The following is an 18,864-nucleotide window of genomic DNA, read 5'->3' on the forward strand; positions in this document are numbered from 1 at the left end:
ACTTCAGCGTTGTATTATCAGTTATTGATGGAAGTTGTGCTTCATGGTTGCATTTACTAGAACGCACAAAAAAGCTCCTTCAGACATACTCCATTTAACAGCTTGGCTGTATTCACATGAACAGGGCCTGTTCTTGTGCTTATTTTTCATGGCCAAGAGGCCATCCACTTTTTCACGAATCCACGGCCTTTAATTGGTGGATTAAAGGCCGTGGATGTTTTCAGATCATTTGAGAGCGGGCTGTCCATGCTCGGCGACCATCAAACTTAACTGAACTTGAATTGTTTTGTAAAGAGGAATGGTCCGAAATACCTTCATCCAGGATCCAGGAACTGATTAAAAGCTACAGGAAGTGACTAGAGGCTGTTATCTTTGCAGAAGGAGGAGCTACTAAATATTAATGTCACTTTTCTGTTGAGGTGCCCATACTTTTGCACCGGTAAAATTTTGGTTTAATGCATATTGCACATTTTCTGTTAGTACAATAAACCTCATTTCAATCCTGAAATATTACTGTGTCCATCAGTTATTAGATATATCAAACTGAAATGGCTGTTGCAAACACCAAAATATTTAGAACTAAAAATGATTAAGATTAATAGGGGTGCCCAAACTTTTTCATAGGACTGTATATGGACAATCTGAATGACAGCATTGGGCCAAGACGGACTAAAACTTGCAAGGCTGTGGCTACAAAAATAATCGTTCAGTTGATTGTAGGCAGATTACTTAAAAAGGACCTTTCATAATTTCAGGCAATGCCTTGCCTCCTTTAATAGGCGACTCTTCAGTGATTCCAGCACAGTTGGTATTTTTTTTCTAGCCCACACAGTTCTTGAGCAATCAGTGCTGTTCGATTCAGCACCCAATATACTAATTAATCTCCCTACAGTCAGGTGGGCAGTCCCAGACTATCTGCCCTCCTGACAGTAGGGAGCCTAATTAGCATATTGGTTGTGGGGGTAACAGCACTGACTGCTCAGGAACGGTGAGGGCTAGAAGAAAAATTGCAACTGTGCTGGAATCAGTGGGGCGGCATCTATTGAAAGACGCAAAGAGTTTGAGAAAAGTCTTCTTTAATCCTAAACTTCTTTCTAGTGTGTGTGGGTGAAGAACCACAGTTGTCCAGTCTACAGCTTTACCCTTCCTATCAAAGTGATGCGAAGAACAATTTCTTCATGTTTCTAGTGAGATTTGACTTTAAGACTAAATGTCTGCAGTACAATTTTCATGAAGCACAAATTCCCTGTAACAAGAGAAGCCACCAGCTATGTTACATAAGCAGGCTGGCATCCTCTGTCTTTTCCACTCCACTGTGCCACCGTTTCTATGTCCTTCTAATTATTAGTGAAAGTCGCTATTTGCTTCGCCTTTGGCAGCAACAGTATCACATCTCGCTTCATCTCCTCACAAAATTTAAGAAATGAAAAAGCAAAGAATTTAGAATTTGTACCTTTAAAGGAATGTCATTGAGATTCAGACGTAATGCTAAAGCTGTGCCAACGTATTGTGGGCCGCCAATTACAATCAGCTGTCGCCCTTCACAACATACACAGAAAGATTTCATTAGAAATTCACTCCAGCCTTTCACAGGCAGCGCTGGCCCGGGAACTGCACACATTCCAATACAGTCTGAACTGCACTGACTAAACAATCCTTTCAATAGCCATGCCCTGGGATTGTGGCCTTTACAAATAGTCCTTCTCCTATTGGCCCTGACAGGGCTATTGTCTGCATGCTGAACGCACAAAGCAGCCAGAATGTGTGGCTTCTGGTGCAGAGTGATGGAATGTGTACAACCCGAGCATCTAATGGCAGGGCTTGCATTGCCAGTAATGGCTGAAGCAACCCATATACTTGGAAAAATAACTAAAAAGAGCCTATATTTAAGAAAAAAAAACAAAACAAACCTTGATAGTCTTCAGTAGTTGATACCAAACATTTTCCTTATACTAAAAAGAGCCTATTAGTAGGAACGTTTAGTACTTGGAACTCTGATCCTGAATGTAATGCTAATGCAATTCAATGAGGCCCTGCATTCCACTGCATAAAAACAGTATATGCTGATATATCACATATAAAATAGTTGCAGCATGTCTCAACGGGTGGCGTATATCAGACAGAGCTCTTCCCTAGAAGTACTGATTCAGTAAATAGACTAGAACATAGAATCTTGCAATTCAATATACATTTCTATATGTGTGTGTACTTGAGGCCTACAGTGTTGGCCAAAAGTATTGGCACCCCTGCAATTCTGTCAGATAATACTCAGTTTCTTCCAGAAAATGATTGTAAGCACAAACTCTTTGGTATTAATATCTTCATTTATTTTGCTTGCAATGGAAAAAAAAAACAAAAGAGAATGAAAAAAAAAAAAGTCAAATCATTGATCATTTCACATAAAACTCCAAAAATGGGCTGGATAAAAGTATTGGCCCCCTAAGCCTAATACTTGGTAGCACAACCTTTAGACAAAATAACTGTGAACAACCGCTTCCGGTAACCATCAATGAGTCTCTTACAATGCTCTGCTGGAATTTTAGACCATTCTTCTTTGGCAAACTGCTCCAGGTCCCTGAGATGTGAAGGGGGCCTTCTCCAAACTGCCATCAAGAGATCTCTCCACAGGTGTTCTATGGGATTCAGGTCTGGACTCATTGCTGGCCACTTTAGAAGTCTCCAGTGCTTTCTCTCAAACCATTTTCTAGTGCTTTTTGAAGTGTGTTTTGTCCTCTGTGTTTTTGACCTCTGAGGAAGATCCAGCTTTCTCACACTGGGCCCTACATTATGCTGCAAAATTTGTTTGTAGTCTTCAGACTTCATAATGCCATGCATACGGTCAAGCAGTCCAGTGCCAGAGGCAGCAAAGCAACCCCAAAACATCAGGGAACCTCCGCCATGTTTGACTGTAAGGACCGTGTTCTTTTCTTTGAAGGCCTCTTTTTTTTCCTGTAAACTCTATGTTGATGCCTTTCCCCAAAAAGCTCTACTTTTGCCTCATCTGACCAGAGAACATTCTTCCAAAATGTTTTTGGCTTTCTTAGGTAAGTTTTGGCAAACTCCAGCCTGGCTTTTTTATTTCTCCGGGAAAGAAGTGGGGTCTTCCTGGGTATCCTACCATACAGTCCCTTTTCATTCAGACGCCGACAGATAGTACGGGTTGACACTGTTGTACCCTCAGACTGCAGGGCAGCTGTTTGTATGTTAGTCGAGGTTCTTTATCCACCATCCGCACAATCTTGCGTTGAAAACTCTCGTCAAGTTTTCTTTTCCGTCCACATCTAGGGAGGTTAGCCACAGTGTCATGGGCTTTAAACTTCTTGATGACACTGCGCATGGTAGACACAGGAACATTCAGGTCTTTGGAGATGGACTTGTAGCATTGAGATTGCTCATGCTTCCTCACAATTTTGTTTCTCAAGTCCTCAGACAGTTCTTTGGTCTTCTTTCTTTTCTCCATGCTCAATGTGGTACACACAAGGACACAGGACAGAGGTTGAGTCAACTTTAATCCATTTCAACTGGCTTCAAGTGTGATTTAGTTATTGCCACCACCTGTTAGGTGCCTCAGGTAAGTAACAGGTGCTGTTAATTACAGAAATTAGAGAAGCATCACATGATTTTTCAAGAAGTGACAATACTTTTGTCCACCACCTTTTTTATGTTTGGTGTGGAATTATATCCAATTTGGCTTTTTGACAATTCTTTTTGTGGTTTTCCACTGAAGACAAATTAAATGAAGATAATAATACCAAAGAATTTGTGATTGCAATCATTTTCTGGAAGAAAATGAGTATTATCTGACAGAATTGCAGGGGTGCCAATACTTTTGTCCAACACTGTATATATACACATAACCATTTGTATAAAGAAGAGATTCTCAACAAGGGCACCTTGGAAATCCACCAGGTGGCTGAGACACAGAGATGACCGCATGCCTTCATGCAACATTATCTGCGACCTTAGGATGTGTTCACACTATTGTTGTTAGAAACATTAGCAAAATGGGCACAAACAGATCAGTCAAAAATCCATTAAATCGGGATGCGATTGGTTGTGAGTTAGTGTCCATTTTCACCAAGTCCTTCACAGGTTGGCTATTTTGGTGGACGCAGAGTGCAGGACTTTTGGCTCTGTTCAAAATAACGACAGATGGTTGTCAGATACATCGTCCATTATTTCTGTCTGTTTTCTTTTTTTGCACATTCTCAGAAAGGAAGTAAAACAAAAAACATGGACGTTATAATAAAGGACTTTAACGGATGTTAATATGTCTGTTTTTTAACTGATCCAATAAAAATGGATCAGTAAAAAAAATAGAAACATTCTCATCAGTTAGCATGTTAATGCCCACTATTATAGGTGTCCGTTTTTTTTTTGTTTTTTTTTATGGGGGGGGGGGGTTAAATTAAAGCACCCCATCATAATGGACTTCCAACAGTAGTGTGAACATTCCTTATGCATTTTTTGTCTTTTGCTAGGAGTGCCCAAAGGAAATGCTTTTTTTCCTGACGTGCCATGAGTCATAAAAGATTGGGAAACCCTGATGCAAGGATGAACTTGAAACCACAAGAATACCACCACTGAGATCTGATCATTGTAGAGAAATCAGGGGAAGCTGAAAGTGTTTTCTGCATTTTAATGAATAAAAATCTAGCAAGATCATTTTTTTTAAGGTTCCCCTAATTTACCGGCAGGTGGGAATGCAAGTACTGGTTCCGATAATATATTAGGGCATTGCTATTCTAGTAATACCATAATAAATCAGTGTCAGCTCACTAATGTCTTATGTACACTTCAATTCCTCAGCAGTAGGGTTTCTCTGGGAGTATGGGTATGTAAACATACCGGTATGTCATTACTTTAGTGGTTTATGTCACTTTTTGACAGAATTTTTCTAATTGTGGTAAAATCCCAGCATTTTGCAGAAAAAGCTTATGGCAAAAGGCTTACAAATGGTTTGCTCTTCTGCATGTAACCCTGACCTAGGAATGACTTTACTAAACATGTACCTGGTGGCAGATATACATGCAGCCATCTCCCCATCACCATAGTATATGCTGTGCTATCAGTTGACTGTACAAGACAGATGTGAAATACATGTAAATTACACATGCCGCAGGGTAAATTGATGTATATGTGGGTATAGATCAGTTCATCTCTTCTAGAATTCACAGTTCAATTGCTATTTCCGGAGTTTGACATTCCCTGGTTAAAAATATTTTTACTTGGCGGTAGATATTTTATACTAAAAGTCTACGTTTTCTTATTGATATCACCTGAAATACATCAACTAGCCATAACATGAAATACACCCACCTATTATTTTGCAGTTACCCCTCAGGCCACCAAAACAATTCTGAATCTCACAGCATGGATTTTATAAGACCTCGGCAGTATCTGGCAACAATATATTATCAGCAGATCCATTGTGTCCCGTAAGTTGTGAGGTGGGGTCTTCATGGATCAAATGTGTTTTTCAAGCACATACCATACACGCATGACTGGATGGAGATCTAGGGATTTGGAGCCTAAGCCAACACTTAGGATGCGTTGCCACTTTCTCTAACCATTCCTGAACCATTCCCACAGTACCGCTGAGCGCATGTGGGTGATTTTAATCGCACTGTATGTGACTAGCTGCTCTAGAAGCAGTGGAGAGAACTGTAGGAGGAGGGATCATCTGTAAAGAAGGGGGGTGGAGAGAACCGGGGAAGGCTGATGTTGCTGCGGTGCTCAGGGAACATCCAGAAGACTTCCAGTGCTCCATGCAGGATAATTAGCATATCAGGAAAAGTGGGCCAATTCAAAAATGGAAGGAATAGAAGGTATGTCTGAAATAGCCTTTCTAAAGGCTATGCAAAGATATCCTTAGTTAAAAATCGCTATAGCGAATGATAGACTCCCTTTAAATGACATCAGAGCATCTCCAATTTGGCCTTTTCAGCTGCAGTAAAGCATCTTTTTCATGCACTTAATCTAAAATCTAATAGGTAACAAGTTGAAAGCTATCATACTTATTTACTGGTATAATAAAAATGTACAGCTCAGCTGAAATAAATAGTAAAGTGTACTACTCACTGAAATTAAAAAAAAATGTATGCAACTATGGATTTTTTTTATTTTTTTTTTAAAAGCACTCTGTGAACTCCGCCTCAAGCTCCTGGTTATTGATGTGCCTGGGAGCAAAGATCTTATTTCTGGCTCATATATTATGCATACTACATGCTTACTCCTACATAGGCCCTAGATAGTTTGCACAGTTCATATTTAGGCTCAGCTATTATCATACTATGGGACTGTGATAAACCACAGAGCATTATCATACAATACTCTGCAGGGCCTACCACCCATGGGGACACATTAAATTACATGTGTATAAGCTGTTCTAGGCTCTCATGGTGGCAAATCAGACTCTGGATTATAAATACATTACAAAATAAGGCATGTAGCCCATGAAGACCTGTTGTCACTTTTACTAAAACATCTGAATGGAATAAAGAGATGAGGCTTCGAAATTGGTTTTCTAGCATTTCTCAATCAAATCGGGGTTGCCAACTTTTCAGAATTTTTTTGTATCTTGCCATCCTTCATTTTTTGCCAATAAAATACATACAGCCAATACAAAATGTATAAGAAAAATACAAGTGCAATATCTAGCATGAGCTCCTGAATCACTGTACTAAGCTACAGGACAGTTTCTAACTTTTTTTAGAACAAACATATGTCACAGCCCGGTGGAGACACCCAGAAATATATCTTTAGGACAGAATTACTCAGACTGACATCAGCTTCAGGAACAGGCAATGAGTCAGGATTTCCTCCTGAAGTGGTGACATCAACTATACAGCAATGCAAACCTGACCGGAAATACTCATTAGATATTAGATTAATATGCCAAGGTTCCTCACCTCTTCTATACCCTCCAGGCACTGAGGTGGCAATATGAGTAAGCTCAGCTAACTTGTTACTGCCTGACATCCCTATTTACTGTACATAGCTGTCACACATAGCTACTCTCACACGAACATCTTCATTCTTTAGCTCAATGACCTTCAGGAGACACCGAAGAAGGGATAAAATGGCTTCCTAGTGGTCAAGCCATGCCTTAGAAATGGCTAAGACAAACAACTGAAAAGAAAAAAGTGTTAGACCTCATTCACAATCCCATTTTTCACTGACAGCTCATGGACTTTACTGGGGGAATTTATTAAGACTGCTGTTTTCTATTCCAGTCTTAATGAAGACCCCAAGAGACATTGAGGCAAGTCTGAATTATTATGAGACTCAAGCTATTAAGTGGCATGAGTTATAATAAATATTTTGGGGTAAGACATCTCTGCATAAGCCCACAGTTGCATAAGTTGACGCGTGAGGTGTAGAACAGGCATGTAGCACATCTTTGGGGTAATAAAGGGTCATGCGCCAAAGATGCACCGCATTACCACCTATCTACACCGAAAAACGGATAAATTCCCCCTATTGTTTTTATGAAGGTCTATTTTCCATGGTTGATCTGTCATCAGTGAACAGAACAGAATTCTTCAATTCTTTGAATCTGTTAAAAAATGGACAACACATGGATGACATTTGTGTGCCAACACAGATTTTTACAGACCTAAAGACTATAATGGGTGTAAATGGTCCTCAAATTAGATCAAAATACAGGATCTCCATTTTTGTTCATGGACTCAAGGGAGCAGATTTCTTATGCCTTATAACATTTTTTCTGTTTTGTGCCACCCGATTAAACTTGCATGGGCAGAGGCAAGGCATGGGTGCTGCGCTAAATTTATTATCATTTATGCCAGTTTACTGGCTATGAGCTGGCATAGATTAGTATAGCCCAGTAGTATAGCCCTGTAGAGGGTGAGCCTGATTTACAATGAGGTGTGCACCTTGTCAGAAAGGAGGCGTACCCTCAGCCATCCAAGAGATATGAAGACTGGGATTGGGATTCAGATTGCCAGTCTTAATAAATCTCCCTTATAGCACGTAAAAAGAAAGAAGATCCATGTTGTGCTGTCCAAGTTAAACATGAATATTACTTTAAGGCTAAGGCCCCACAGGCCGTAATCACAGTGCTAAAGCTCTGCGGAAAGAACCGCTGCGTGAACGCATTGCGGTTCTTTCTGCAGCGCTTTTAAGAGGAAGTTCACAGAATTTTCCTCTGCGGACTTTCTCCTAACATTATATATATGGTAAAGCCGCCGGCGTTTCCGTAGATATAATTGACATGCTGCGATTTGAAAAGCTGCAACGGCTTTGCAAATCGCAGCGTGTCCGCGCTGCGATCTTTTCCGCAAAGTGGGGATGGGATTCGCACTTTGCCTGCACTGTACAACGCCGGGATTTTTCCTGCAGCGTCTCGCCTGCGGGCAAATTGCAGCGTTTACGTCCCACGGGGCCCCGGCCTAAAACAGCTAAGCCCGAAGTGTGAATTCACAGAAAATATACCATTTCTTACCACAGCTTCTGTAGAAAATGGTGACATCATGCAAATGGCTACCTCACGGTCTTTACTATATAACTCCCTATGCCTCTGTCTTCATACAAAGATTTTTTTTTTTCCATCAGAATTTGCACAAATCTGAACAGAACGGGCCAAAAACAACTTGTAGGAAGGTTCATTTTACGTACAGAGCTACACCAGCTCTTTAAATCTATATATGTGTGTGCGAAATGCAAGTTTAATACATACAGTACACAACTTCATTTGGATGTAGTTTTGCTAACAAAGCAATGCAAAACTGCCTGAAGAAACCTGGTCTGACAGCTGTGCTGAGTTATACATGTCCTAAAATAGTAGCAGCCTAGTCTAGCCTTCAGTGTTAATAGATGGCCGAGTTACCTGAAATATATTACGCCGTTTCTTGCATGGGTTCCCTTAGGAACACATTTGTAAAGCACCCTTTGAAACGTCTGAAAAACTGCTGTAATTTTTAACGGATTACTCCTCAACTGACATGTGAGCACTTTATACGTAAGCTGCTAGGTCTACAGTGATCGCCATGACCTTCATTTGGAAAAGTGGTTGTTGTGACACTTAGTTCAAGGCCTGAGGCTGGTTTCACACTGTACTGGTAGTGTTTGCTTACTGAATGCCTTGGGAGAGGTCCTGGCGCATCCAGTAAACCCATAACTAGCCCCCCCATTCATTGAACAGAGGTCAATTTGACGTTCTATCAGCGGTATATGGCAGGTTTCTGTCTTTTTTGCGAGTTAGAATGGCAAAAGTGCAGACAGGTTAAATCCACTATTGGTGTGGAGTTGAATCCACAGAAAATCTTTATGACAACACTGCACCTGACCAGAAGGGGGCATGCTATTAGAACCCCCTTGTAATGTAGCTAAGGGACATGGAAATTCATGCAACCATATCTTACCATAGAAGAAAGTAAAGGTTGTTTATCACATCTTGACTCTTTTAAACAGAAAGGTTATCCAAACCAGATAACCCCTCTTATACTGAAAAGAACATTCAATAACACTAGCAATGGCTCTCACCTATAATTAGGGTAAACAGATAAAAAAGCCTACTATACATACTTATTATATTAAAACAGCACTGCTAAAGAAAAAAAAAGTATTTACAAATTATTAAAAAAAATATCATTTTTACTAATTAAACAGACCATGCTGAAGAAATAGGAAGAAGCTGAACTATAGAAACTTATTATCCCAGCTGTGCAAAGATGAAAATAATTTTGAGAACTAGGTCATTGCTGACGTCCTAAAGAATGGTTTCTAAAATAAGTCTGCTTTGCATGAAATATAAATACATTTGTACTCAAAGGACAAATGGGCTTGGAAGGCTAAAACAAACTACAGCCCGGGCAATGTGAAATCATTTGCTGCCATAATAATACCTAGAAAGCAGGGTGTGTGATTGAGGTTTTTTGGGGGGTCTGTAAACTAGGTTTATTAAAGATTTTACAAACAGTAGGGGAAATTTATATACTGGTGTATGGAAACTGTTGTGGAGCAGTTATGGTGCATAGTGCTTTTTCGCACCAGTTCCCTCGCTACTTTTTTAAGGCAGTGGGTAGAACAGGGCTAAGACTATGATGCATCGGCCTAAGAAATGAGCATGACTAATATAGAAAATCTACACTGGTTCCTGACTACCATAGATTTATACTCTGGTGCACGGGCACAGACCAGAATTATTAAGAGGCTGGAACTCCATAAATAATTCAAGCACTTCTCCTCTAGCCGAGGAATTGATTAAGACTGAAGTATGAAATGCCAGGCTTAATAAATTCCCACCAGTCTACCATAAACAAGTAGTGAGAGAACAAGAAACATATGTTGCAACAAAATCAAAATACACAGAGATCACAGAGACCTAAGATACAGTCATGAAACCTCAACTAAAAGTGGACTGGGCAAAAGCCTGGTATGTCTAACACGACACGTCACACTGACAAAGAAGGAAGAGGGGGAGAGAAAAAGGACTGTCAACATGAAGCTTAAAGGGATTCTACCATTAAAACTCTTTTTTTTTGTCGTTCACATGTCAGAATAGCCTTAAGAAAGGCTATTCGTCTCCTACCTTTAGAAGTCGTCTCCGGCCCGCCTTTCGGTTAAAAACCCGTTTTTTGTCAATATGCAAATGAATTCTCTCGCAGCACTGAGGGTGGGCTTCAGCGCTCAAACAGCACTGGGGGCGTCCCCCAATGCTGCGAGAGAACTCTCTCCAGCGACGCCTCCATCTTCTTCAGCAACCAACTCTTCACTCGTCTTCTTTCGGCTGGGGTCACACTTCGACGCCTGCACTGTCGGCTCCACAGAATTACAGAAGCGTACTACGCATACGCGCATAAGCAGTCACGAAAAAATAGCCTGTGCAGTTGGCTCTGCCTGCGGCCTGATGGCAGAGCCGACTGTGCAGGCGCCGAAGTGTGACCCCATCTGATTGAAGACGAGTGAAGAGGCGGCTCCTGAAGAAGATGGATGTGTCGCTGGAGAGAGTTCTCTCGCAGCACTGGGGATACCCCCAGTACTGTGTGAGCGCTGAGGCCTGCCCCTAGTGTTGCGAGAGAACTCATTTACATACAAAAAAACAAAAAAACAAAAAAAACGGGTTTTTAACCGAACGACGAACTGGAGACTACTTCTAAAAGTAAGAGACGAATAGCCTCAAGGTTATTCTGATGTGTGAACAAGAAAAAAAAAAAAAAGTTTTAATGGTAGAATCCCTTTAAGTAACTCAGGATAATTAGTAAACAGTCAGAGGCGTGACTCATCAACCTTCAATTTTGGTCAGGAAATCAATAGTCAGTAACACTATATAGAAATCTATCTATCTATCTCTATGATAAGAAGTTTCCAAGGTCTAGTAGTATGTATACTTCCTAGCCAGGCAGACCAGTGCCTATAACCCCTAAACACTTAATGTTTTATCACAATATGTACAAGGTCAGAGTGATATAGGCAATCCTTGAGGTACTATTAAATTAGTATGTAAAGAGCAAAATTATTTCTAAGATCAATACATTTTAGAGATCAATTATTAAAACTGTCATTATCTGGATAACAACAATAAAGTACCAAAAAAAAAGGGATACAAACATATATACAGATACTTCTAGGCCAAATAAGAGATCTAAAAAAAATGGGACAAGTATAGCTGCCATAAAACAAATGTACTAACAGAACCACAGACATGAGAGGGACAGAGGGTGGAAGGTCTTTATTCCAGGGTACAATGGTGAGCTACACAGACATAATGAAAATGCTTTGTGATGGATTTAACTGGCAAACACACAATGAGAGCGGACGGATGTAGACATTTCCCATCTCACTATTTTATAGCAGCACAATCTTCTTTTACCTACTTTCTACAAGAATAAGGAATAACACACTATAAGCATGAATCAGACAGGACACAATGTTATTTCTTGCCATGGTAGTTCCGGTTCGGCAGTAGACACTTCACAGACTCATATAGTTTGTACGTGTTTATCCAAAGCCTTTTTCACCCCATTCTGATGACAATGATCCTAGAGACCACACGTTCTAATTATGCAAATTATAGCAATGAGATTTGTTCCATTACATTGTCATTTTAGGGACTGGTTAAGGGTTGTATTTAGCCACAGAAGCTGGGAATTATTTACGACTGATGTACTGCTTGGGCGGGTAAGGCCGCTCAACCATAAATCCTTGCTCTATTATGTTTTTGTGTTTAATTAAGACATTAAATGATGCAATGAGGAGAACTATCAAGATCACACACGCCAGGTCTAGACGATAAATCCAGGACTTGCTTTTTACTACTTCTCAATAAAGAAAAAGATGAAGTTATAATCTCTAGCCATCCTTAGCAAATTGCCTTTATCACACAAAATGAAGCCACTTTTAATGGCGACATCATTAGAAAATCAGAAGTAACACTTGCTTAAGAATTACAGTTTTCTTGTATTTTCTATTGAACTTTAAGTTCTCTTTTGTCTGCTTACATGATCTGACTTTCTAGAAAGCAAAGAATTAAAGGGACTTTCTTAGATTTGGATACTGGGGACCTTGGCTGGAGAGGAGTTATTAATATCAGGTTGGTGGGGGCTAGACCATGGTTGTGTGAATTTGAGATTAGGTAGTTGAAGTTAGTCCAATTATCATACAGCGTCTACCACTGTGATAAACTTGGCACAGTTTCTGCCTGTCTTATCTTAATTTAGGAGTTAATAAATTTACCCTTTTGCATACTCAACACTGCAGAGCTAGCAAGGTAGATTCTTCAGCAAGGTACATGGTACATGCGGCATGTCTATGTTCTAGTAAATACTTTACTTACAATGCTCACATATTATAAGAGCCGTAGAGAAGAAAAACTCAATAATAAATATATTAAATACACTTCCTAATAGTCCTTAGTGTTAGTAATGTGCAATAGAACTTTGTATCAAAATGTAAACGTAATACAGTGACAACTGTATTAGCACTGATATTTACATAATATTATAGTTATTAGGATTATTTGTTAGTCACAAGTTATAATGACAATGTTAATTATTATCTTTCTATATCAGTGCCGATACATATCGGCTTTAACAAGCAGACTGTCATAAACAATAAGAATGTCACAGAATGAAATCCAAATCATGGAAACGGTGGTGCTAAGGGGGCGTTCACACTACTGTCTGTGTCCGACCGGTAGTGTCCGCTCCTAGTGTCCGTGACAGATTTTGAACGGACACTAGGAGCGGACACTACCTGTCGGACGGTAGTGTGAATGCCCCCTAAGATCTAAATCAGAAATGTTCTCAATCGTACATGTAGGATTTAGCTGTCCGCTCGAAAAATCAGACATCTTTGTAAACGGGCACTTAAGGACACTACATGACGTCCCATTTAAAATAATGCAAATTGTAACGGACACAGCTAGTGTCCGATGCTAATGTCCGCTCAAGATTTTGCGCGGACATTAGCATCGGACACCGACGCTAGTGTGAACCCTGCTTAAGAGAGAGAGAAAACTGTTCCTTATTTTATATGTCCCCTGCATCAGCAAGAAATGCATAATGTTCAGCAGAAACACCATGTATGAAGGCTTATACAGCCAGATAACAATTTGCCCAGCAAGATACACATTTCATCTTTTTTTTAATTAAAACTCAGGTACCCTTTATCTCAGTGTGTTACGCCCATATGGTTACACATTATGTGCACTGGATTGGTGGTGTTCTCAGGTAGGAGGGCTGGTTTAGCTTCCACCATTGTCCGCACAAAGGCTATAGTGTGAGGAGAGACAGGTGTGAGCCACCTGATCCAGGAAACACTACAGCCTTTGTTCAGACAAAGAAATCTCACTGAAGGAGGTCACAAGACTGAAACATGTGGGATCTATTGGATAGTATGATCATACATTATCTAATAATATACAGTATAATGTCGCCTGGATCAGACTGTTTTCTTCAGTAAACATCCTTTCTGCTTAACTATCGTGTTTGAGCGCGCCTGATATATTATAGGACACAAAAACTCATGTCGGAGCTTCCAGAATCCCTGAGGTGTGGAAAGACGACATGGAAAATTGGGCTTACAGGGAACATGCAGAATGGGCTGCATTTTCACGGTTACAGATTTCTTTTACATTCTCTCTTGAAATTTCTAACTTGTACTTCCTAAAACATGAATCCTGAAAGCGGAGCTTCACTTTATCTATGCTGCAAATGGAAAAAGAGAAGTGGAGAGATGTTACAGCAGTACCATCTACTGGCCAATGTGCTATCTAGAAGTGCTGAAATGAACAGCCAGGAATATATGCTATAAACAGGAAACTTTTCTAGGAACCTAAAATATGAATCAGCCTTTTTCCATGTAGCTAGGATTCAGAGATTAGACAAACATGAATGCCCCTTCTGTCCAGATTAACACCGCACAACAAACACCCAGTCACAAAATTTTGCTGGTAATCTTACAAGTATGATTTATTAATAGAAAGCCATAAACCGCCCATGGACCACAGTTTCCTGTTGTATTTAGGACATGGAATGATTTATGAATCCTCCGGAACGGATGTATACTATGAATGCGTATAGTTCCTCTGTACGTGTAGTTATAGTCACTACATACAGCAGTAACTAGGAGCTGTCATATTAGCTTAGTGGACTTGAAAGAAAGCCTAAAAAGAATTGTAAAATCTAATATATCAATACCAGCTGAATGAACTATGCTTCCATTTACAGTGGCAAGCATTCTATAATACAAACTCCGTGGGGAGATTTATCCAGTTACCTTTGTAAAAGGTATGGCAAAAGTCACAATTTTGGCACAGGCTGAATTTGTGCCAAAAATTGCAACCTTAGGGCTAGTTTACATGGGGTTCCACGTGTAAACATTCCGTCGTGGCTGCCAATGCAGTGCACTGGCATCCCATCGTGGCATTCCATGACGGATTAGGTCCAAATGAATGGGAAAAAAGAAGCAAGCGGCTCCCATTAAATTCAATGGGAGCAGCGGACTTTGAGACAGATTCTGCTGCCAACTTGCTCTGTGTGAACTAGCCCTTGTACTCTTTTTCTGCGGGCTCACATCATGTTAAAAAAAAAAGAAAAAAAAAAGGGTAGGTTTGCATCCAGACTGATTTACCATTATTATTGCCAAAAAACTTGAGCAAATAACAGATAAAGTCAACAATTTCCCCTAGCTGGCATAGATTTCAGCCTTGTGTGCCACTCAATAATAATGATGCCAGTGGAGAATAGATTAAGACCAGCGTAACAAACCTCAGTTTTAAAGAGGTTAAGCTATCAAAAACCCAAAAAGAAAAATATCCACACAAAAAAATCGTAAAAAGACAAATTTTATTAATACATATTAAAAACATATAAGATATAAATAGTATTACAAAGAGACAAGGGGAGGACACATACGCGTCGTGGTGGTATACTGGGTATGGCATAACTTTCATTATTATGCTATTAGACAGGTTCTGGCGTATTTACATTAGGTAGTGACTATTGGATAAGACTGCTCCTATTCTGGTCCATCCTTCACATAGAAAGTAATCCTGTGTGGTTTGTTATGATACTTGCATTTACTGCCATGCAGTCTACATAGTATATACCTTCAGTCTTTGCGGCTTTTACCTGTATCCATTTATATTATCATTATTGTGTGTCATCCCTATACACCAACACGCGGATGGTTCTCTGGTACTTTTTGGACATATATGTCCTCCACTTGTCTCTTTCTTTGTAATACAGTTTATGTCCTATATGTTTTTTTTATTCTGTATTAAAAAATGTATGTCTTTTTACTATTTTTTTGTGTGGATTTTTTCTTTTTGGTTATGTTAATGCACATTAGGTTTGGTTATTTGCCTCTGTGGTTATTCATTCTGGCTTTCAGAGGTTAAGCTAGAGGATAGATAGAGGATACATACTTGATTGGTGGTATGATTACCGAGACCCCCACCAATCCTCTGAATGGGATGTGTTTTCACTTGACCACAGCTAGGAAGAATATAGGCATGTCACTTACTGGACAACGCTCCAATTCACTTCAATAAGAGCACCAGGGATAGCCAAAGTACAGCACTCTGCTATCTCCAAAGCGCCCATTGAAATGAACAGGAGTGCAGGTTCGTCAGTTCACAAAAGGGACTGCCTGCATTCAGCCTGGCTGTGCTCAAGCTGAATGTGCATTCTAAGGGTTGGTGGGGGTCTAAGCCGTCAGACCCCCACTGACCAGGTACTTATCCTCTATCCTATGGATAGAGGATAAAAACTTTTCCTGTCCCTTTAACAAATACCCCCATATCTTTAAAGGGGTGTTCACACTAGCGTCTGCTGTCCGCCAGGGGTCTCCATCCTTATTCCCAGAGAAACTGGATAGGGGACGGCATTCATTTGTATTGGTTTTTAAAGTAAACCGCTGGTGTCCGTATGCAGCCTCTCCACGGGGAAACAGTTTTTTTTTTTTCACGAACATAAAGTCGGACATGCAGGACTTTGCGCCCGTGCAAAAAAACCAAACAAAAAAAACCTGTTTCCCCATGGAGAGGCCGCATACAGACACCAGCGGTTTGCTTTAAAAACCCATTCAAAAGAATGGGTTGTAGAAGTAACTGCCGGCAAGTCGTCCCCTGTCCAGATTCTCTGGGAAATAGGACAAAAACCCCTGAGCGGACAGCAAACGCTAGTGTGAATGGCGCCTATTATTCTGTATTCTGACATTTAGTTATTTATGACAGGATGAGTGATATCTCCTATGCAGGAACTGTTGCTTGACTACTACTCTCAGTGCTCTCCTTCACATGTTGGGATTTAACCCAATGCTTCTTTGACATGAGGAAGAAATCCAAATGTTATCCTTGTTGCAGATCCACATAAGGACTAGGAGCACTGTCACTCATTAGGACTTTCCATAACATGACACTAGCCTACAGTACAGTATACATTACCCTTACATTGAATAGGGAAAATTAGCAGATTTGATGAGGATTTAGTCACAGAGTTGACACCTAAATCACACACACTTAATAATACTGTAGTACAGAGTATTAAAGTCTCCACTTGTTTTTTTTTTATCTGTTTCTATACACTGTATGTGGCTCAGTGGTACAAAAATGTACAATTCAATTTCTTCTGCAGATATTGGGGTCTGATGCCGCCCCCTGTGACCTCTGTCCTTATTTGCTAATTTTCTCAGTGCTTTTCAGTGAACTGGAACTCAGACTCTCAATGCATTCCTATAGAAGTCATAGACATTGAAATGAGAGACTGGATTTCAGTTCATTGAACGGCAAAGTGAGAATTGGAAAGTCTGAGAAAAGGTCACATAGGGCAACGAATAATAGCATATCTCAAAAAAAAATTGTACTATGATTTTGCACACAGTATATCACTGAACTACCTATATACAATAAGAAGTGCCAAAAATAGCAGAGTGCTTCTTTAACTTAACTCTTCCAACGGCTTTTGTAATGTTCTGTATGGTACCAAACTGCAGCAAGTTATCACAGTCAGTAGGAGTCAGTTATACTTTGCTACACCTGTAAGTTCACACTCACACTTGGATTTCTGTTGCAGATTTGCCCTTTAATATGCTGCAGATTTACACAGGAATAACCACCATCAATGGGTATAATATGTGCCTGGTAACCTACTGTGTCTTTTGTGCAAGAGTGGCTTGAGGTTTCCATTTGAACCAAAGAGGGCAGATTTCACGTAGATTTAAAAAAAAATAAATACATAAAATAGTGACCGTCTGCATAACCAGCTATAATGAATGACGCAGAAAGATTTAATATAATTATTCAGAAATATAACTTATGGGGATGACAATCTCTGTGCACTGAAATACATCGCTTTTACATAAGCAGTGGAACATAATACTGAATACATAATTGCGATTGTTCTCTAACAATCGTGACTTACCCAGCGATGCTTCCCGAGAGCCTTCATGCTAGAAGAGCTATTAATTTCTTTGTTACTTTAACTTGCCTTCAAAATAGTAAATCTGTCACAGAGTACAACAAATCTAGATCCTGAACTCAACAGCAATATATCCAAGATTCAAGTGCAGTCATTCACAGGCCTGTAAACAGTCTTCACCTTCTTGGCAACCTTTGCTCCTTCTACACCCTGAACAAAGTGCGATACAATCAGCCACATGGCCAGGTGATATGAACCTCATTCTACATTGGTCATTTCGTATGAAGCATCATCCTGCAGGAGATCTAGACTATTCACATTGACGCCTTAGTTACTGGAGAATCTAATACAAATCAGCAGTCCATACACTTCATTGTAATGTTCTACATCCAAGAATTTACTCAACCAACCTACTTAGAAGAATTATTTGCAGCAGGGTCAGATTTACTTTTAGGTGGAGTCGGGGGAAACTCCAAAATTAAATATTTTTAATAATATTATCCAATTATTGATATTATTTAATTAATTAGATACATAGTTTGTGGCATATTTATTTTCATAGCAACTCTAGATACTTTATGAATTAGTGGAGCTTTATTCTTATTGTCCAAACTTGGATCTGGAGTCATTGTTGGAGCAGAAGTCAGTGATATGGCCTACCAGATATATAGTTCTGCTTTGTTGCCTTTCATCAGCATCCTAAAGAAAAGCAGGCCACACACTTTGGCAGGTGTAACTGTAGGCCAATGGCTATGAAAACATCTCAATGAGAAAAAGGTAATGAGCCGCTACCAAACACCTCTGGCAATGGCTTATCCCCTTGTGAACAAAGGATAGGCATACTGAAACTCAACCTAGACCAATTTATCTTTCCCCCAACAAACGCGGCTTGAACATCATCTGAGTATTTCATACACATTAGAAGGTTTTCTAGGCCTGCAAAAATAAGCAGGTTTGACTCACCTTAAATATATATATC

At 39.8% G+C, this 18,864-nt stretch overlaps 1 protein-coding gene across 3 annotated transcripts in view; it reads right to left on the reverse strand.

The window, feature by feature from the left end:
• SCHIP1 (schwannomin interacting protein 1) overlaps positions 1-18,864 on the reverse strand; it is a 326,728-nt gene that overhangs the window by 32,990 nt on the left and 274,874 nt on the right. The gene's annotated exons all lie outside the window — the stretch shown is intronic.

Source organism: Leptodactylus fuscus, chromosome 3 (genome assembly GCF_031893055.1).
Source record: "Leptodactylus fuscus isolate aLepFus1 chromosome 3, aLepFus1.hap2, whole genome shotgun sequence".
Classification (NCBI taxonomy): domain Eukaryota; kingdom Metazoa; phylum Chordata; class Amphibia; order Anura; family Leptodactylidae; genus Leptodactylus; species Leptodactylus fuscus.